This window comes from Sorex fumeus, unplaced genomic scaffold, assembly GCF_029834395.1.
Source record: "Sorex fumeus unplaced genomic scaffold, SorFum_2.1 ptg000007l, whole genome shotgun sequence".
Classification (NCBI taxonomy): Eukaryota; Metazoa; Chordata; class Mammalia; order Eulipotyphla; family Soricidae; genus Sorex; species Sorex fumeus.
This window is the reverse complement of record NW_026606064.1, coordinates 54,630,570-54,653,027: the sequence shown is the minus strand read 5'-3', so window position 1 is coordinate 54,653,027 and position 22,458 is coordinate 54,630,570. Positions and strand designations below refer to the sequence as shown.

Sequence of the window (22,458 nt, the reverse complement as noted above, 5' to 3'; positions counted from 1 at the left end):
AGTAAAAGGATGTTAACATTAAATATCTTTATGAATGGTTGATTTATTCACGTATCTTTCTATCCATCTATGTACTAATCCATCAAGCTACCCATCCTTTTTAGTGTATCTATATTATTCCTGATCTTCAAACTGAGGATTGTAGCTAAGTGATTTAGTAACCCATCATTTGTCATACTGCTATCAATTCACTGATCCAAATGTATATTAAAAAAAATGCTAATATATTCCAAAGAGAGTTCTTTGAGAGTAGGGCATGTGTCTTGTGAACGTGCACATAGATACATGACCAGTACCACAAGGAGTAAAGGTAAAGGTAAAGGTAAAGGCCCTCCCGTTGATCCTCGATTTGCTCGAGCGGGCCCAGTAACGTCTCCATTGGAGACTTTGTTGTTACTGTGTCTGGCATATCGAATACTCTCAGTAGCTTGCCGGGCTCTCCGAGAGTAAATGGAAAATAAATTTTGCTGGTCAGGATCTCACGTGAGAGAAAGGACCTGCTCATCAACCTTTATGCTGCCATGTTCATCTGTGCTCCAGACAAAACTAGACAAGACACACTGAAAGGTGTCCAAGAAAGAAGATTCTTCCCAGAATACTTGACACATTTACAAAGGAGGGGAGGGAGGAGTTGGAGAATTAGACCTTTCTGACTAAAATCATTAGAAAGAATACAGATATGATTTGCTTCTTCCAATGAGCAAACTCAGCAATTAATAAGAATGTTTTCTCAGGCATCTATATACTTATCAGATCTATGTTCATGATTTTAGTGCTTTAAACTCAAAGATCGAATTACTAAGGCAACATGAAGAGACCCTGACACACATAACAGTATCCATTTGTTGGAGATAGAATATGGAAGTTCAGGTTAAGCAAATAAAAATAGCAGCAGATGAAATAGCATCTGTTTTGAGATCTTATGCTCCTTAAATAAAGATCATAAATTTGAACTATAGAATAACGTTTTACTTCATGACTTGCTAAGGTCATATTCAGATGAGAATGAACTCATTCTACAGTTATAAATAAAGTGAATAAAATTTGGATAACAAAGTCCTTTCACATGAAATTGAAGATAAACTACATGAATATGAATAAATGTATTTAACACAATAAACACTTCACCAAAATGCACACACTTCTAACATTTATGTTCTCTCATCTATGTTATTTTTGGACCTTTGATTAAGTTAATAAAAATATTACAACTTTATAACAGTGATATAGCTAAAAAATATGTTTTAAAACCAGAATACAACTGTTTGGTTTATCTGAATTTGAAGAGATTTTCCTATGAAAATAATAGAATTCAATAACCAAACATATTTATTTCTCTTCAAGTTTTCTGGTTTTTATTAAAAGAGGAATAAAAAGTCTACATTGCAAAAGATTAGAAATTTAAAAAGGAGGATGCCACCAATTTTTTAAAAAAATAAAATCAATAAAAATATTGCTTTAACTAATTGTAGTATGATTGGATAAGTGATTCCACAAAGGTAAATAACCAGTGATCAACTAGAAAGAATAAAGTTTGATATTCAGAGTTTTCAGAATATGTGGGGAAAAGCAAGGCAAGCCTAGATTCAAGTTGTAAAAAACTATGTATTACTAATAATATAATCACTGTCACTGTCCTCCCGTTGTTCATAGATTTGCTTAAGTGGGCCCAGTAATGTCTCCATTGTGACAACTGTTACTGTGTTTGGCATATTGAATACGTCATCTGCAATTGTCTGTTTATTGCAGCACTCTTTACAATAGCCAGAATCTGGAAAAAACCTGAGTGCCCAAGAACAGATGACTGGTTAAAGAAACTTTGGTACATTTACACAATGGAGTACTATGTAGCTGTTAGAAAAGATGAAGTCACGAAATTTACATACAAGTGGTACTACATGGAAAATATCATGTTAAGTGAAATGACTCAGAAAGAAAGGGATAGACATAGAAAGATTGCATTCATCTGGGGAACATAAAGTAACAAAATAGGAGACTAACACCCAAGAATGGCCGAGATTAGTACCAGGAATTTTACTCCATGGCTTGGAGGCCAACCACACATACTAGGGGAAAAGGGAGCTCAGATAAAGAAGGGAACATCCAATAAAGGTGTTGGGAGGATCCTCCCAGGATGGGAGAAGCATGCAGAAAGTAGACTATAGACTAAACATGATTGTCACCCATTGTCTCTTTTGTAACCCACAACACCCAATAAGAGAGAGAGAACAAGGGGGAATGCCCTGCCACAGAGGCAGGGTGGGATGTGGGGGATGGGGGGTGGGAGGGATACTGGGATCTGTGGTGGTGAGAAATGGGCACTGGTGGAGGGATGGTTATTTGATCATTGTATAATTGAAACCCAAGCACAAAAATGTGTAAGTCTGCAACTGTACCTCATGATGTCTCACTATTAAAAAATTTTTTAATAAAAAAAATAAGTAAAGTAAAAGTAAAGGCCCTCCCGTTGATCATCGATTTGCTCGAGCGGGCCCAGTAGCGTCTCCATTGGAGACTTTGTTGTTACTGTGTCTGGCATATCGAATACGTCACGGGCAGCTTGCCAGTGCAGGCGAGATACTCTCGGTATAAAATAAAATACATAATGATTTATAATAAAATTTTTATTCTCAGAATACAAGCTTGGATCTACCTGACCTCTGAAAATGGAATATGTATATGTGTCTAGTGCATTGATTGTATAATAGTCATCAGATACAGACAATTAAAACTAAAGATTTCTAATCTAGATTAAAATAATTTACCGAAGAACTGTAGTCATGAAGATTTATTTGTTCCCATTTAGGAGATATAAGAAAGTATAAGAATTATTCCATTTATACGATCTTAATGTATTTATAAAACTGAATGTGCAAAAATTAAATACCAAAATATTTAAAATAATAAATTTAAAATCAGAGCAAATTTTTAAGATACTGGTGTATGGGTAACAGGTTAGCCACATTGCCTTGCATGTGGCTAGCTCCTGTTTAACCCTTGCATTGCACAGGGTTCCCTAAGCCACAGGAGGCATGATCCCTGGGGAAAGGAGGAATAGAAAGACACAAGGGGAGGGATAAGATGACATGGGAGCAGAGGGGATGGATAGAAGGGAGCTTGGACATTAATTAAGGGACTGTACCACATCTGAAGGTGTGAGCAGTAATACTTTATGTTCATAGCAAATATCAACATTACTGTAAGTTATGTTAACTCAATAAAAATAAGATGCATTTACAACATTTATGTGCAAGAACTTCAAAGGTCTGAGCATTCAGATACATGTTAATATGTTTAACATGAATTATGTTACTCTGAAGTATATCATTTCAAAATGCAAATCACAGTTTATTAACATTTAAACTGAACTATGATATAACAGTTCTTGATGTTATCAATTTTAATGTATCATATGCCAATGAAAATCAGGAATCTACTTTTTTCAAAACTCAATTTACAAGGATATTAATCACTAACCCTTGTGTGTACATATGAAACTGGATGAAAGCCATAAGTTCTTTCCCTAGGAGCAAGTTAATTAAACAAGAAATCCTTGGAAAGATCTCCTGGAGTTCTTGGCTAAGGGCTTTACAGCTTACGACTTCTTTACTGAATCAACTATCAAATAGATAAGATATGTCAGATACTGTCCTTGGAATTTGAGACATGAGTGAACAAAATAACATATTATTAAAAATAGAATAAGTTTCAGTGTAGCATGGTCATATGCGCACGAATAATGATCCTACTCAGAACAGAGTAAGGAAATGGGAGGTAGAATGTCAAAACCAGGGAAAGTAGGGATGTTATAAGAGATCACAAGATAGGGAGTAAACAGAGGGTAGAAATTCTCTCAAGTGAAAAGACTGAATTTGAATAAAAATTTAAAGGGCTGAGAAAGTTAAACAAGATGCCTGGGAAAGCTAAACTCAGACTCAGAACCAAAACAAAGACCATACCAAAGACTACATAAAGGAACACACTGCTGAGGCTTCCCAAAACACATCCAGGAACACAAAACCCACTTCTAGAAGACTCAGTTTGTAGAAAATAAATCGTTAGTTTAAACCATGAATTAGAAAATGGACAAAGAGATTTAAAAAAAATCAGATTTAAATGTAATGAGTAGGATTTAGTGTTTTACCTTTAACAAGTTAAATTACTTATAAGACTTGTTTCTCTCATTCAGAAAACTAAGATAATAATATATAAGGCATTTAAAGGTAATGCATACAACATGCTTAGCAGTGGGAATGTCATATACAGAATGGTAATTTTATCCACCTATTTTGTAATAATTCAATATTTCCAAGAGAATAGATCTTCATTGTGCTCATTGCAGAAATAGAAATAATTATGTTAGTGGTGACAGATAACCTTATAATGTAATTAAACTGTAAAACATAAATGTATTGAATCAATATTTCATATAATTTAATCTTGCACAATGTCATGTCAATTATATACCAATAAAATGAATAAAATTAAAATGCAACATTTATAATTGTTTAGCAGGGGCTAAGGCACTTGCCTTGAATATGGCTGACCCAGATTGAAACCTGGCACCCAGATATACCCCCCCAATAACCCTGAGCACAGTAGGAGTGACCCAAAATCCCCCACAAAAAATGTTTAGCAGTAAAATTCAAGAAATGGTAAATCTTGCTAATGTTGCTAGTCAAAACTTACCCAAAATATATCATAGATACAGATATATGGGTCTGGAGCGATAGCACAGTAGATATGGCATTTGCCTTGCACACAGCCGACCCTGGTTCGATTCCTCCGCCCCTCTCGGAGAGCCCGGCAAGCTACTGAGAGTATCTTGCCCACACAGCAGAGCCTGGCAAGCTACCCGTGACATATTTATTATGCCAAAAACAGTAACAACAAGTCTCACAATTTGTTGTGAGACACTACTGGTTCCTGTTCAAGTAAATCGATGAACAACGGGAGGACAGTGCTACAGTGCTACAGACACATGCAAAAGACACTTTAAGTCTATAAAAGTCACTCCATGATTTATTATCAAAACTATTTTAATGAAAACTGAGTATCCAGTAGGAAACTTAAGTTGTATAAAACAATCACCCAGGTTTTCCAAACCTTCTTAAAAATTACAATAGTGTTTTCTTAATTCACAAAAACTTTCACCACAGTTAAAATATTAACAAACTGGCAATTTTAAACACATTGGAACTTGCAAAGAAACCATAAAACTCTGGTCCAATTTCAACCTTATTTGCATGGAATCCTAAGCAGTATTATTCAAGCAAATAAGAAAACTGATGATTAATCCTACAAATTCCCTTAAAATTGCCTTAAAGGAAAATGTCTTATAGGCTGTCCTCGTTCCAGCGCATTCCTAAGTCCTTTTGGTCACCTTACCCCTCCTCTGAAGTTCTAACCCCAGCTTCTCAATAACCTCATTTCTGTTATCAGAGACCAAGAATTTCTTTTCATAGGAATTGCTTTGTTTCCCTCTATTCTCCTGCTTTGTTTCTTTACATACAACATAGGCATATTATCATCTAGACTTAATACATACTTTTATCTATGGTCTATTAAATTTCCTTAATTTTGAAACTCACAGATACTTCTACATTTGAAAGTGTTATATACCATATGCCATAGTAATCGATACCATACCCAACTGTGGGGGGGAGAGAAGATGCTAAAAGTTGGTGATAAGCAGCTACATTGACTCATTAACCAGAGCAATTCACATAGAAGAAAAAAATATAAAATCACTAGCCATATCATATTTTCCAACAAAACACATATAAAATTTCTTAACATGAAGAGATATTTTAATAGTCAGAACCGGCTGGGTTAAGAATCAGTCCAACCTATTTAATATATCCCAAGTGATCTGTTGAAAGAAATCGAAAATAGATATATTCCAGTAATTCAAAACCATTTAGATCAGATGAAACCAGAAGGACCACAAAAAAAGGAAGGAACTCATCAAATATGAAGCATGATAAGCATAATTTGGTTATTAATGCAAGGTACTCAAGGAAGGTTCTCTTTAGCTTTAAATTTTGAGTGAAGAGTTCTTGATAAAGTGCTGTACACCATGTTAATTTGGTAACAGGGGAAGAACAATGACTTCTTCCCATCAGTAGGCAACTAGGGAATAATTCCTGATGTCAGAAATTGTTGGGAAGCTGGATTTGGGGGAGGGGGGGAGAGTAGTTCTTATCAGTAAATCAGTTCTCTGCAGTCCATGTTTATAGTTTTCATTTGTTCTGAAATCCCCTGCCCCCTAGAAGTCTGGCACATGCCCCTCCATTCTAATAAAAATGGCTTTAAGTTTGTTTCTTGTCTTTTTGTTTTTTCTTGGGGGGTGGGGGGAACACCTAGTGGTTTCAAGGGTTACTCCTGGTGGTGCTAGGGGACCATATGGGAAGCCAGGGGTCAAAGCCTAGGTCAGCCATGTGCAAAGCAAATGCCCTACCCACTGTACTATAGTTCTGGCCCTTTAAGCCATTTTTAAAACTCTTAATCATAGAAAAAACACACCTTGATTATTTCCAAAACCATTTGATTCTACTTCCTTATTTATTTATTCCAATGCGAAACCAGGATCTAGGACATGCAATTCTTATTTTCGAAACAGGCCTTCTATTCTCAGTTCATCTGCAGTATATTTGGGAGGGGTGAAAAAAAATAAAAGAAAGCATCTCGAATCAATGTGATAATCTGTTGTTGGGTGAGCTGAGGGGAAGGGGGCCTTATGGGGAGAGCAGACCCAGTAATGCTCAGCAGTGTCTTCTACTTACACTCAGGGGATCATATGCAGTGCCAGAACCAAACTGGGGTGGGCTGCATGTCAGCAAATGCTTTAGCGCCTCTGCTATCACAATACCTCTAATATGATGATCTTAATCCATCAAATCCATTTAAGCTGGGCCATCTGCACAGTGCATGAACACTAATCTCTCACTCCACTGACTTTACCAGGAGAAAGTCTTTTCTATTTTCATGTTCATATAACCACTGCAGGGCCTCAATACTAAGTGAATACCATTTATCCAGAGTGGTCCTACTGTTTGGATAGAATACTGAGCAGCACTGGGGCAGTCACCACCACTCAAAAAAAATCCTGTCACTTACTTCTGTTACTACATCAAGGTACTGCAATGGTTTGGGTTTTGTTAATACACTAGAAAGAGATGTTTCTGAGAGTTGAAGTCGAATGATTTTGGCCAATACTGAGCACTAAATCTCAACAGTACTATAGAAATAACAAAATCAAAAGGACAAATTTAGAACACTAGTGTAGAATAAGCTGGCTTGGGGACAAACAAAATCATTTTAAGTCTTATCTCCATTACTAGACAGGTAAAGTTACAAAGGCAAGCAATTTAGTGAAAAGTTTTTTTCCATTACAACTTTACAAGGTAATGGAATGCAAATCTTAATCATGGGATCATGAATGATAAGTGCTTATAGAATAAGCCTGAATTGTGAAAATTACTCAACAAATGTAAATTCATTATTTGTGGCTTCTTAGATCAAAATCCAAATTTTTCCCTTGCTTTAAAGCTAACTATATACTGAAATGACAAGAGGACTAAAAACATAACACTACTAAATCCACATGTATAAAAAAAAAAGTAGTCAAATGCCAAACTCAGTAATATGAGATTAGTTTAAAATGTTTCTTCAATATTCCTTAATGACAATACCATATTCTAATAAATATTTATAATGTTCAAGTAGGAGCTTTGAACTTTTATTTCAAAATAGCCAAATACCATAACACCTTTTATCCTAGGATACTTTTATGATACTAATTTTATTAAGTGTAGCGATAGCACAGCTTACGGTTGCATGAGGCCAACCAGGCTGACCCGAGTTCGATTGCTGCGCCCCTCTCAGAGAGCCCAGCAAGCTACTGAGAGTATCTCACAAGCACAGCAAAGCCTTGCAAGCTACCCGTGACGTATTCGATATGCCAAACACAGTAACAACAAAGTCTCACAAAGGAGACGTTACTGGGCCCACTCGAGCAAGTCGATGAACAATGGGAGGACTGTGCTACAGTTGTTTCAACCCAAATTCTGCTCCTCCAGGAACCTAGAGATTAAGGAGAATGTACAAATACTAGCACTTTATGATATCCACAGAGAAGGGACCCCCAGGATCACTGGAAAAGCCTCCCCGTAGCTGCATTCCTCCAAAACACACAGGTAAACAGAAAAAGATTACACTCAGGAAGCGTGGACGAGAATTCAGTGTGGGCCTATGGTACTAATATTCCTGGTCCAAACTAGAGTGTAAGATGTGCATGCAATTGTGGGAGGAGAGAAGGCCTAGAAGAAAATTCAACTGAAATTTGCAAGACAGAGTACATAAAATACCATATTAATAAGTTTAATTTTAGATCAGAGTACAGAAATACAGATCATTGTAAAAGCATATTTCTTATATTTTAATCTGGGGGTGATACAGTACAAATAGGATCTATTCTTATAAAGAAGGAATAGATGAAAGAGCAAGAAAAATCACAGTGGTAGGGAGTTTGCCTTACACGCGGCCAACATGGCCGACCCGAGTTTGATTCCTCCGCCCCTCTGGGAGAGCCTGGCAAGCTACCGAGAGTATTCGATATGCCAGACACAGTAACAACAAAGTCTCCAATGGAGACGTTACTGGGCCCGCTCGAGCTCAACCAACCCATTCAAATGAATATGGCTGAAGTGAGAATAGGTGTAGAAACACACATCTTTATGCAAGACTAAAGATATATGTAGAAACTGACAGCTGATAAAACATGAAGGAGTAGATAGGAGAAAAATTAAGCTTTTTAAATTAGGCTTTAACATTAGGAGAGGGAGGTGATTACACTGGTGATGGGTATGGTATTGGATTCATGTACACAAACACTATCATTAATAGTATTGTAAATAATACCCTCAATAAATATTTTAAAAGGTAAAAAATGAAAAAGAAACTGTAAATTGAGTTTAAAGATACCTAGATAGAAATAACCAGTTAGTATTTATTGGCAAGCAAAGACCACAGAAATAAAAAGAAAAAATTAAAAAGTGATACACCAAAGAACATATGAAATACTATCTACAGAAATGACCTTCGCTCACACAAGTCTCTAGCAGAAGACAAACGTATCTGTAAATAACACAATGAGGAACGATAAAGAGCAAAAAGCATGAAGTGGGATGAGGAAAGCCTTTTCAACAAATAGTGCTGTGAAAACTGGTCAGAATCATGTAAAAAAAAAAATAAGCTCAGATCACACTCTAACACTGTACAAAAAAGTCAAATCAAAATGGATCAAAGATCTTGATATCAAACCCGAATTCATGAACACACTGAGGGCAACATAAGTAGAACACTCCATGATACTGAAGCCAATTTGAAACCACTGGCCAGGAAAACTGAAATAAAGATAAACAAATATGACCATATCAAACTAAGAAGCTTCTGTACCTCAAAGGAAATGATAGCTAGATAGAACAGAAGCATCCCAGATTGGGAGAGAACATTTGCCCACCATCCTTTGGATAAAAGGTTGATACTCCATATATATATATATATATATATATATATGAAGCACTACTAGAACCCTACTAAAAAAACAAACAAACAAATACACCATAAACAAGCCTAACTCCATTAAAAAATAGGGGGTGGGTAGAGATGAATAGAAAAACCCTCAAATAAGACAAAAAGATGACATACTGATGGCCAAAAGGCAAATGAAAAAGTGTTTTCAATCATTTATCTTCAGAAAAATACAAATCAAACAATGAAAAATCACCTCACACTAGCAAATATCACAAAGGAGTTGCAATAGGACCCATCAATTCCACCTCCAGGCATCTATCTACCCTAAGGGCCTTAATTTAGAAAGGACATCTGCACTTCTATGTTCATTTCAACACTATTTACAATAGTCAAAATCTGTAAACAATCCAAATATTCAAGATCAGATTACTAGATAAAGAAACTGCTGCACTATACATAATGGAGTACTACTCCCCTGTAAAAAGAAAAAGAAAAAGAAATAAAATTTGCTGACACAAGGAGGGAGTTGGAGGATATCATGCTGAGTAGAGCAAGTCAGGTAGAGATGAGAAGACAGAGAATGATTCCTCTTCAATGTGGAAGGAGATAGCAGATATGAAATAGACCTGGTCTTCACTTAACTGGATGGTCCAGGGTAGGGGTGGGGGTAGAGGGCAGGGGGCAAGATGAGCATTGGTACAAAGGCAGAGGGAGGCAGACACTTGGGTGGAGGATGCAGTGCTAGAATATTTCATGTATGAAATCCTACTAATGATTGTAAACCACAGTGTGAATATTAATAATAATCACTGCCACTATCCTCCCGTTGTTCATATAACAATAATAATAAGATAGCTTAGAGACATTACAGAAATCAAGGAAAAGTTTTCTAGGAATGAGAAAGAGACAAAGTGCAACTACATCTGCTTACTAAGAGCAGGAAGGGGGGAAAATGCATGCACCTTGAAGAAAACAATTGCACCATCAATAATTTTTGCACAATCTACAGTTTCTAATATATAATTTTAAAAATTAGGCACAAATGTGTCCATTTCATAAAATTCTCCAATACCAAATAATTAAGCAATGAAGTATACTAATACAACATGTTCCCTAGTTAAAGACATAGTCTAAAAATTCAAATAATGATTATGTTGGACCACAGCAAACATGTCAAATCACTGCTATGTCACGTCCAATATTAGAAAAACTAAATTAGCAAAATACTTAAGACAAAGTTCAGTGGGAAAAAAACACTTTAAAATAGCAAACACATTATTTTTATTTGAGTTGAGATGTATTTTTCTTGGCCAATCTACAAAAATGTTTCCCTTTCCAAGAGTCCAGTACATTAATGCCAAAGTCTCAGCCAGAGGTTTATGAAAGTATTAGTGAATTGGGTCTGTTTATGATTAAAATACAAAGTTCTCAGGAAAATTAGTCCCCCACAGGGACTGAAAATATTAGTAAGTCCAAAAGCCTAGAGTTCTCCTGATATCATCTGGCTTTAGCTTCCCTTCCCCAAGACTTTCTCCAGTTTTATCCAGAAGAGATTCTTTAAAAGTTTTCAATGTAAAGGAAGATAAATTATCTTTGCAATAAGATACCTTTTATAAATATGCTTGCTATAAAAAATGTTTTAGGAACATTTTTAGATACACAAATTATAAGCAGAAAGTCTCTTACAAGCCTATTCACACAAATATGATGTGTTTAGATGCAAATGCCATGAAAGAAATTTAATGATAGAAGAAGTTGCATCATGCCTCTCTCAAAAATAGATGAAGAAACAAAAAAGCTTGGAAGTACATGTAAAACAGGTACATCAAAAGAGAAAGACAAGTAACTAAAATAAAATGCTGTGATTGCTACGAAGGGAAGAAAAGACAAAACCTCTCTGCACAGCACACTTGGGTCAGGGCACAGGCAAGAAGCTTAGGGAAGAGCGAGGAGTCAGGCCTCAGCAACTGAGGTTGGGATCCCAGGCTGATACACACAGTACTGGAGATTAGAAAGACAGGAAAGGAGGCAAGGCACTTGCTTCCCACACAGCTAACCTGGGTTAGATCCCTATTACCATATGTGGTCTACCAAGAAATGCCTGGGGTATTCCCTGTGCAGAGAGCCAGGAGAAAACCCTAATACTTCCTTCTCTGGCACAAAAGTCAAAAAAGATAAACAAATGGCACATTGGCCATATGTCCCTCATAAATATGTACTTTTTTACTCATTGGTAAAAAAAATACACATCTATCTGGAATATGTAGTTTCTTACTATAACACACTTTCCCTCTGGGGAAATTGCCCCCAAGAGGCCTAAGACATTTACTTTACACTTTCACTTTTGGAAAAGCCTGTGTTCTCAAGTTAAAGGGAAGAGAGGGGAGGAGAAAGGAGTGCAGGAGAGGGGAGTGAAGAAGACAGAGAAGGAGGGAGGGAGGGAGGGAGGGAGGGAGGGAGGAAGGAAGGAAGGAAGGAAGGAAGGAAGGAAGGAAGGAAGGAAGGAAGGAAGGAATTGGCTGGTGATGGAACATAAGGAAGACCCAGCAAACATACCAGCATCAAAAGAAACTCAGACTGTGTGCTGGATGGATGTGTGCTAGGTACTGTTGTTAACATTTTATACAAATTGTCATATACAATCATCACCATCCTTTGAAAATACATCTAAGAATGCTATGAAACCTGATTTAAGGTTCAGTAAATCAGTTTGCTCAACATAATACATGCTAAGAAATTCCAACAACACAGCAATTTCAAGAAGCTGTTAAGTGTTTCACCCCTTACCACTCCAGTAGGCCTGTCAAAGTAGAAAATGGTGTGACACAACTATTAACACACATCACTCTGATCTCACAAAAAGTCAGGTGACTTTGAGGCTGGCTGTCATGGCGCTGCAGTATCCAGCTGAGAGCTAATGGCAACTGTTGGTAATTTTTCTTCTATAACACTGTCAATGGTGGTAACTAACCAATAGAAAGTTTGGAAACAGATAGTGGTGGTGGTGTTTGGAGGTGGGGGCTGGGGAGGTGTAGAGAGTGCAGAAGAATGAAAAGGAACTGAAGCTATATTTAGAAAGAGAGTCTTTAAGACTGCAGGAACAGAATAAAGCAATAGAAAGAGTAAAATAATCAAAAATACACAAACTATCACCATCAATGAAAGACACAAGCAACAGGATCCTGAGATACGTTTTCTTTAGTGAAAATACCCTGACGGAAATGCAGAAACAAGCACAATTCTATGCTAACACAGTCATATTTACACACAGCTTTTTCCAGATCAATTTTTATCAACCATGGCACTAAGTAAGTGAGAACGTTATCTATGTGCATCAGAGTTATGAACTTACCCCACCCCGCAATTTCCATAACCCACAGTCCAGGGGAATAAATGGTAAAGAACTCTTGAATGGGGACTATAACATTTGATATTTCTGGGTACATGAACACAATATTGGAAATTTCACATTTGGTAAGAATAACTGGTGTTAAAATTATCTGTCTGTATAATCATTTCTGAGCTACATGTTGGTAATAAGAATAACAAAAATATTTAAGGAGGAAATCACTGAATGTGTGGCTTTCTCTGATACCATTTTCTGCAACTACAGATGCTAGTAACTCACCATGTTAAATTTATAAACATTAGGAAGATTACATTTGGCAACATCAAAAATAAGCTAAATGTTAGAAAAGATGAAGTCATGAAATTTACATACAAGTGGTACTACATGGAAAGTATCATGCTAAGTGAAATGAGACAGAAAAACAGGGACAGACATAGAAAGATTGCATTCATTTGGGGAATATAAAGTAACAAAATAGAAGACTAAAATCCAACAATAGTCGAGATAAGTACCAGGAGGTTCACTGCATGGATTAAAGACCAGCCGCACATGCTAGGGTAAAAGGCAGCTCAGACAGAGAAGGGAACACCAAGTAAAAGGTGTTGTGAGGACCCTTTCAGGATGGGAGATACATGCTGAAAGTAGACTATAGACTGAACATGATTGCCACTCAATTAAAGCTCAGCAACCAAAAGGAGAGAGAGAAAAAAAGGGAATGCCCTGTCACAGAGGTGGCATGGGTTGGGGGGCGGTTGGAGGGATACTGGGATCATTGCGGGTGGAGAAAGGGCACTGGTGGAGGGATGGGTATAACTGAAACCCAAGCACAAAAACTTGTAATGTCCACAACTGTACCTCATGGTGTTTCACTAATAAAAAAAATAAAATAAAAAAAAAAAAAAATAAGCTAAAGCTGAAATACAAGAATTTTGGTTATCCTTCCCATGATTTCTACTTTGTTGTCTTATTTATGTATATATTAATCTATTAATTTTAATAAAGTAAATAATAAACTTTAATTCCATAGATAGAAGATGTATTTTAAGGAATTAGTTTTCCAGGAGATAAAGAACAGATACCTAAGAAACAAAAAGATTTCTGAGTGGGTCTCTAGAGATATTACAGGTAGAGCATTTGCCTTGCATATGGCTAATCAGGGTTAGATACCCAGCAGTTCACATGGTTCCCTGAGCCCCACCAAGAATGATTCCCTAGTACAGAGCCAGAAGTAAGCACTACTGTGTATATCCCTACCACCAAAAAAAAAAAAAAAAAAAAATTCAAAATATCATAAGAGGTTACTACCAAGATTCTCCCAAAATTGGAGAAAATAGAAAACCTGAGTAGAGCAATCTCAAGTAAAGAAATGAAAACAGTAAATTATTCTCGATGAATAAAAACCCAGATCTAGATGGATTAACTAGTGAGTTCTAACAACATTTCTAAGACTCAATAGCCAAACTACTCAAGCTCTTCTGAAACATTCAGGAAGCAGAAAATAATTTCTATTCCTTATGTCACATGAAGATGCTAAGTGACAAGCAATAACACAGTCAAACATCACAAACTCAATGGAATGACTGTGTTCATAAGGTTTACATATCTGCAACTTTTGATGTTCAATAACTTTTCTTTTGTTTACATATAACCTGCAATGCTGGCTCCAAATAATTAAAGAAAAACATTATGCCCTATCATAAGGAATTCTGAAATAGCGAATCCAGTCCTTCCAACCAAAAATTGACTCAGGATACACACAAAGGAGGACATTACTGACTTCTTACCTTCAATGTATTAAAGTATCCAGTAAGTGAAAGTTTTATTTCAGTGCATGTGTTGAGACACAAACAAAGGTAAATTCAAATCCATAAAAGTTAAAAGGGTAAAACTAAGAGAAGGAATAATATGGAAATATAATAAAGCTGTCCTTCTCCTTCAAAGAAGGGATTAGACACATTCTTCTGAGAGGGGAATTATATCTGACTTGATATATGAATAATCAATACACAGTGAAAGACAGCATACCAGGTAGTGGCAGTGGTAACAAAGAAGCACATGGGAGAAGAGAAACATGTTAATGAAATACATATTTCCTGATTGCACATTTCAGTGGAAATACATATGCACACACATTCATTGTTGGAGAGAGAGGACCAGGAGTCAAAACCAAGTCCTGATACAGAGAAGAGATGTCCGAGAGAAAACAGGAAAAGGTAATTTGCTTCTGCATGGACAGAGAAGTCTCTTCCCCATACAAGTGAAAATTATCAAAGCATAAACATGGGTAGGTTTATAAAAATTTATTGGTGATAACACAGGTAAACTGGTATGGGACTTCAACTTCCTCAAGGGAGGATGAAGTTAAGTCAGAAGAAGACCAGCTCATGAATACCTCAGATAATTTAAGGGATTACATAGACTGGAAAACAAAACACTGCATCTCTCAAAAGGATTCACTTGATTCCAACAAAGACTGTATGACTATGTTATCTTGGATTTTGAGAATTACAGCATTGAGAGAAAAAGAAAAAAAAACTGCTTAGTCCTCAAATACAGTAAAGATTGATTTCCTAAAAATATATATATATATATTCAAAACGAATATGTAAAGGGAGAGGTTGCATTGCTCAGGAGGTCCGAGATTCTGGGTCCATGTGGCCAGGGGTTCACTGCAAGGGGCAAAAGATCAGACACTGCTTTGACCCTGTGGTTTGCTCCCAGCAATGCTCGGGAATCATGTGCTACTGGGTGACTAATTGGATTCAGGTGCAATCCCAGTGCACCCTTAACTGCAGTACTTAGCTCTGGCCCCTAATATGTCCTTATAAGAAAGAATATAAATAATACAAATGCTATAAAGTTATGCATAAGGCCTACCTAAAACCCCCACAACATAAAGGAAACTTCATATTCATTTCATTCATTTTAATTTATTAATTTCTTGGAAATTTCTTCAACTACTCTAAAGCATTAATTTATAATATCACTTCACTTGTAGGATATGAAGTGATAGTAAAAAAAAAAAAAAAAGGCTTACTGATATATAGGGCCAAGGGAAAACTCTAGGGCACATATACCCAGGCATTAGTGGCAGGATGGGGGGCAGAAAGAACATAAGTCCATTTGGGAAAAAAATAGCTACTTTTCCAGGACATGTCAAAATAATGCTCAAGATAGTGGAAAAAGCCTGTGTAGAACTTATTTTTGTTTTGTTTGTGTGTGTGGGGGGTGGGTGGGTGGAGGGGATGGGGGCACGCCCAGCTGTACTCAATTATTACACCTGGCTTTGCACTCAGTAATTAATACTGGTGGTGCTTGGGGGACCATATGAGATCCAGGAAAACTGTGTGGAAGACAAATGTCCTACCACTGTACTATTGCTCAGGCACGGGACTGAGTTTTAAGTGTACAGACCTCCAACATTAAAAATGGTACAGATGGAGCTGGAGTAATAGCACAGCAGGTAGGGCGTTTGCCTTGCTCGCGGCCAACCCAGGTTCAATTCCCAGCATCCCATGTGGTCCCCTGAGCACCTCCAGGGTGATTCCTGAGTGCAGAGCTGCAGAGCCAGGAGTAACCCCTGTGCACTGCCAGGTGTGACCCAAAAAGAAAAAAAGGTGCAGATGTTTTAGTGCTGCGGGCAGTCTTTAAGGAAAGGCATTATAAAAACTGCAGGTTGAAAATGTTAATGCAATTTCTTAACTATTATTTTTTTTCAAAGAATACTACTGAACATAGAAATAAGGAATGAGTTTTCTAAAGCAAAGTACATGCAGATGGGTGGGAATAGAGAGAGTTAAGAATACAAAGAATGCATTTTTCACCCTCATATTTAATCCCACTGCTCACAACAAAAATCTTGAAGACTGCCTACAATGAAAATATGAAAAAGCAACCTAGGGTCATAACTAAAAATGAAAATGAATCTTTATCCACAGTGCAAGCTCCAACATGGAGTTCTAAATATTTATTGGCAAGGCAATCATCAGCTACTAACAGGTCCTCATGAAGGCAACCTACACACCATCAATGATTTTCCACTCAAAGGAATTTAAGACACAATTTCCTACTGCTTGCAGGTCTTTAGCTCCATAGGCCAAAGAAACCATGAATATGGTGAATCAAAACGGTACAGAAGAATTGACAAAGACCCTTCAAACCGCATGCCCTGTCAATGAGTAATACTGTGCTTTCCTAACTCCATTCATATCACAAAAGGACCCAGATGCTTAGCAGGCAGAGGCCCTTGGATGACACTTGGCATTCTTAAATGGTACCCTTAAATTTAATAGTATTAAAAACATGCATGCTTGCCAAAAACAAAAGGGGATGTAAAAAATGGACACAGACACAGAGATAAACAGTAATGCTATTTTTTGTGTCAGATTATGTTCTTCAGAAAAGAAACAGAGATGATTTAAAAAGATTAAGTTTTATTCTAATTCTGATAAGATGCCATAGAAGCAAGAATCCAATTCTGAGAGGATGATGAGAGCATTAGAAATACACCAGGGACGAAAATGAACCAGCCCAGCATACCAAATGGTACTTTCAACATGCAACAAGAACATATTGAAGGGAAAATTTTTTAGTTACTCTAAACTAGCCGGATCATTGAGATGTAGTCACTCCGTCCACTCTTACTTAAAATATAGAAATGAAACTAACAACAAATGCCTCCAGTATTCCAGAAACCAAACCTGACCTTTGACAAGTGTTACAGTCTAAATTTTCAAACACAAGAACATTTCGAGATTATCATTTCCCCCATTTTGTATGCAGGTAAAAGGAAGCTTGCAGAGTTTACACAACCATGAAAGGGCTACACAACAAATGGACAGATGACCAGACAAGAAGATGATCCTGAAAAATGCTCCCCATAATTATGCTCCCTTCTTTTACTAACTTTTAAGGGTAAAGGATTACTTGTAACTCTCATTAAATATATATATACACATATGTATGTGTGTATACACACACACACACACACACACACATAAAAAGTGTTCCTGCATGCAGCTGAAAAGAATCCTCAGGAAGTCTATGGGTTCTCAGAACAATATCAACCAACACCACATCCTGTTATGATGCTACTTAATTTTTCAATCCCAACTTTTTGGATAACATAAGTAGAAAAGATGTAGTACACAGAAGGTAGTATGTCCCATACAGGAGAAGCAAGAATTAGATTTTAAGATTCAAATAATTTTGAATTACAAGTACCAGTTATCCTGCTTTTAAATTTTAAAAAATTGCTTGTTGGCATCACTGCATGCAAGTAACACAACAATGCTTAAAAGCTCGCTTTGGTTTTATTTTGAAGAGTGTTACTGTGAACCAGATTGATTTTTATAATAAAAAGATAATCCCTGGCATTTGATAACAAAAACTAAAAAATAATTTTGAAATAATCTTGAAATTTTCAGCTTTTCACATCTGCTGATCCCAGATATAAATACAATGATATTTACTTCCACAAAGTTCTGCGGAGATTTGTCAGTCAGGGAAAAATATTTAAAAATCTCCTTCATTTTAATTTTAAAAACAGTGGAATTTTAGAATGTGGAGGCAAAAGCCTTTATTTTTAACCAGTCGTTTAGTTAGAGTAAACTAGGTAAAGACTGAAAAGCAAAACAAAACAAAACAAAAAACAAAAAGGAAAAGAAAGAAAGAGGGCCAGAAAAATAATACAATGGGTAAGGCACTTTCCTTGCACCTAGCCAACCAGGATTTGATCCTCAGCACTGCAGATGGTCCTCCGCGTATCACCAGGAGTGATCTCTGAGTGCAGATGCATGGGTAAACCCTGAACATCACTGGATGTGGCCCAAAATCCAATATCAAACCAAACCAAATCAAACAAAGAAATCCCATTCCAAATACTATTACAGCACAGGAAACAAGCCTGTAGCCCAATAAGATACCAAGTAACATGAAGGTCTATGTGCTCAGGTGAGATTTTCTAAAGCTCTTCTGTGCTTTCACAGGATGGCCCTGAACTCATTTTACCCATTAGTTTTCAATTGTTGTAATCATATTTCCATAAAAGCCATTTCCATAGAAGCTCATTTTATAAATGAACTGTATTTTATATTCTAAAATCCAAGCTATTTTTGTCATCTGGAAAGTTCTAGGTATCAATAAAATGAACTGCCGGGGTTTTGTGGTTTTTTTTTTTTCTACCGATAAAAGGATATTTGAAAGAGAATTTTTCCAGTGCACAAAAATAAGGAAGAAAACAACTGTGAAAAGACATATGAAGGGGATCCTACAGCCTGCTCATCCCAAAGAACTACTATTCAAAGTAAAACAGCAAAACCACAATTATTCATACACTGAAATCAACTGTAAGAATGTATTAGGTTAAATAAATTTAAAATGTTGTTCACTATTATAAGTTAGTGCCCCCAAATAGGCCCAAATTTATAAAATTTACCTATGCATTACAGCATCAAAATTTTGGGCCTGATCAAACTTCCATGGAATTCAAAACTGAAAAACCTTCAGGAACCAAGTAACAGTACATCAGGTGAGGTGGTTGCCTCGCATGTGGCTGACCCAAATTTGCATCCCATATGATATCCTGAGTCTGGCAGGAGTGATCCCTGAACACAGAGTCAGGAGTAATCCCTGAGCACCAGCTGGTGTGATTCATAAAAACAAAAACAAACAAAAAATCTTTCATAAAAACTTAATTAATTCCACAACGATAGAGATATCTCCAAAAGCTTAAAAGTATCAAAATAAGCAGCATTACTCTTTGCTGTGAATAAAACAATTGATTTAGCTCCTAACTTAATTTTATTTTGATGTAATTTAACATTTACCTGTTTTCAATTCCAATATAGTGCTTAGCAAATAAAGGTTAATGTGAAAACAGACACCATCCCTGTATTAGACTTCATTATTTCAGAAATAAAGAGCCATAATTTATGAATTCTCTGTTTTACAAGGAAAGGTATGAAACAAAAGTATCATAGCTGGACTCTTAATTAAAAAAATGATTTTTAAAAGCTATTACGACTGATCCTAAAACTCGTGGTTTTAGAGACTTGAAGATGTGGCACTGGTGAAGGGTACAAAGGAGAGGGTACAACACACTAATTGTGACACTTGAACTGAGTCAACACTAACCAGTTAAGGTAGTTTGTCTTCTAATCAGTTTGTCTCTTTCAGAAAATTCTACCAATTAGATAAAGCTTTGGTCTGATGGAAAGAACCCTAAAACATGGGTTTTTCTCTAAAGGTCAAGGCAGTCATTCCCCCATAACAGAATTTAAGTGGTGGCTTGAATGTGCCTTGCACCTCCTTGCTATTTCTGCTAATTGGCTTCAGGCCTGTTCTCCAAGACAAGGTAGTGAAAATGGCAGGATCCCAATTAACTTAAATTTCCCTTAAGATCCGTCTACTTTCTGGTCCTAAATTCTTCCAATCATGTATTGTAAAGTTCCTGCCTCCTCTTTTGTGGAATTTATTAGCTGCAATAAAGTGTGGGGACATAAGAACAAAGTCAGCCTATGACCTATTATCTGCCAACATTAAATTATAGTTTACACAGAGTCAGGGAAATGGTAAAAGTTAAAAGGAATAGCGATTTTTAAAAAAAAGTTGCCAAACATCCAAAACTACGGGTTTTGTTACTTTTTATTTCTTGGATGACAGAGTTAGAATTTGAGATGCATATAAAATTTTCAAGGGACTATAACAACCACCCATTAAATTTCTGAAACTTTTTTCCTTCCTCTAAGATCACTTAGAAAAGGAAGTCACAAGATTGACATTATTTTTGTTAAATGCTCTTGATAGATACACAAGATGAATGTGATGCAGGATTCTGCACAGGTTATTCTGAGCAAGGTAAAATCAGACACTGGGTGGAAAAAAAAAGACTGTTTTCTCTAGAAATCATGTTGGGCTTGACTCCAGGAATTTTCTGGGACCCACTTCAAATAAATATCTCACCTACCTTTGGTGAGTAACTTACCAAAATTCTAACAGAGGGGAAGAAGATTGAATATCTTGTTCTATAGGTTTAATCCCACAAAAAGGTAGGACACCATCAACTGCCAGAGATACTTACTAGCTCAGCACTTTACCACTCTTTTGTTCCTTTCATCCCAACTGTTTATTCCCACTGGCAAAGCTGATGTGGTCATAATTGCATTTAAAAAAAAAATAGAGATAATGAGAGACAAGCACTCTAGTAAAAAACAGAGCAAAAATAAAACCACTAGAGGCATATAAAATCTAGAACTCTATTGACCTCTTCAGTCCAGATGGCATAACTGAAAAGGACAGTCATCAGTTCTATGCTGGTGATCCCAGATTGTAAAGGTTTTTTTTTGTGTTTTTTTTAATGCATGTAATAATGTCACTTTATCTGTATGAAACCATTCTCTTTACTCTATTTTTAGTGACATAAACTTAATATAAAAAAAAGCCACATCAGGTCAGAGAAGGCAGGTGACCCATGGGGAACAGTTAAGAAAAAAAATCCACAATTAAATGAGAAAAAAAAGACTAGATTTTCAGTGTATCCCACACAACCTATTAATCTTTTACTGCCCAAACAATTGTGCTTACTTTCCAAGTTTTGATAGGAGTTTTTGCTGCTCTTGTACAGTTAAATAGAATTTCCACCTAGTTAATTATCCTGTTGATGTGAAGTCATCAAATTTAGTGAATGGATCATTATTTTTTAAACTTAAGTCAAGGAAGAATGTTTTCAGGTTGAGGAATCAATTAGCTAATGTTAGCTATATCAAACTATCAAACACTAAGGAAGTTTTGTTTCTTTTTTAAAACCTGCTTATAATGGAGTAAAACCATCAAATAAATTCAAGCAGGACTAGTCACTGGGAGGGTGTTAAAACTTTTCCATACAGTCTCTTTGATAAATCACAAAGAAAATAGACTTTCTTTTTCTATTCTTTGTTTTGGGGAAGAAGAGGATATTCCCACTCAAGAAAGCTCCGGGGTCCCCAGTTGACTGCCAGCATATACAGCCATCCTGGTTCAATACTTGATTCTGCCAATAGTGCTGTTTATAAACAAAAAAGAGAGTAAGATAGCCCATAAGATCTCTTCGGTGCAAGGAGCCCCCACTTTCCTTTCCTCAAGATTTCCTGGTACACACATTTCCTTATGTAACCAAGGGTTTTTTTTATTACTAGCAACCATTTTTTTTTCTAGCAACTATATTAGATACACTGAGATTTTTGAGCCCAAAATGTTATTTACTTTTCTTGGTACATTATTTTTTTAAAATTTTTATTAGTGAGAGACCATGAGGTACAGTTGTGGACTTATAAATGTTCATGCTTGGGTTTCAGTTATACAATGAACAAATACCCATCTCTCCACATTTTGAGCTGTGCTCAGGGCTTACTAATGGCACTACACTTCAGAGATCACTCCTGATTGGGTAAGGGGGAACATACATGGTGCCGAGGATAAAATCCAGATCAGCATCAAGTAAGGCAAGAACCTTAACTATTATATCATTCCCACTATGCATTATTTTAAATCCTCAACATCAGGTTTATCAGCACCTGATTATGCAGTCACCTGAG

The 22,458-nt window shown here is 36.4% G+C and overlaps 1 protein-coding gene across 18 annotated transcripts in view; it reads right to left on the bottom strand.

Annotated features, from left to right (window-relative positions):
- The window catches only part of PARD3 (par-3 family cell polarity regulator), a 668,633-nt gene that overhangs the window by 324,273 nt on the left and 321,902 nt on the right, over nucleotides 1-22,458 (bottom strand). The window lies entirely within an intron of this gene.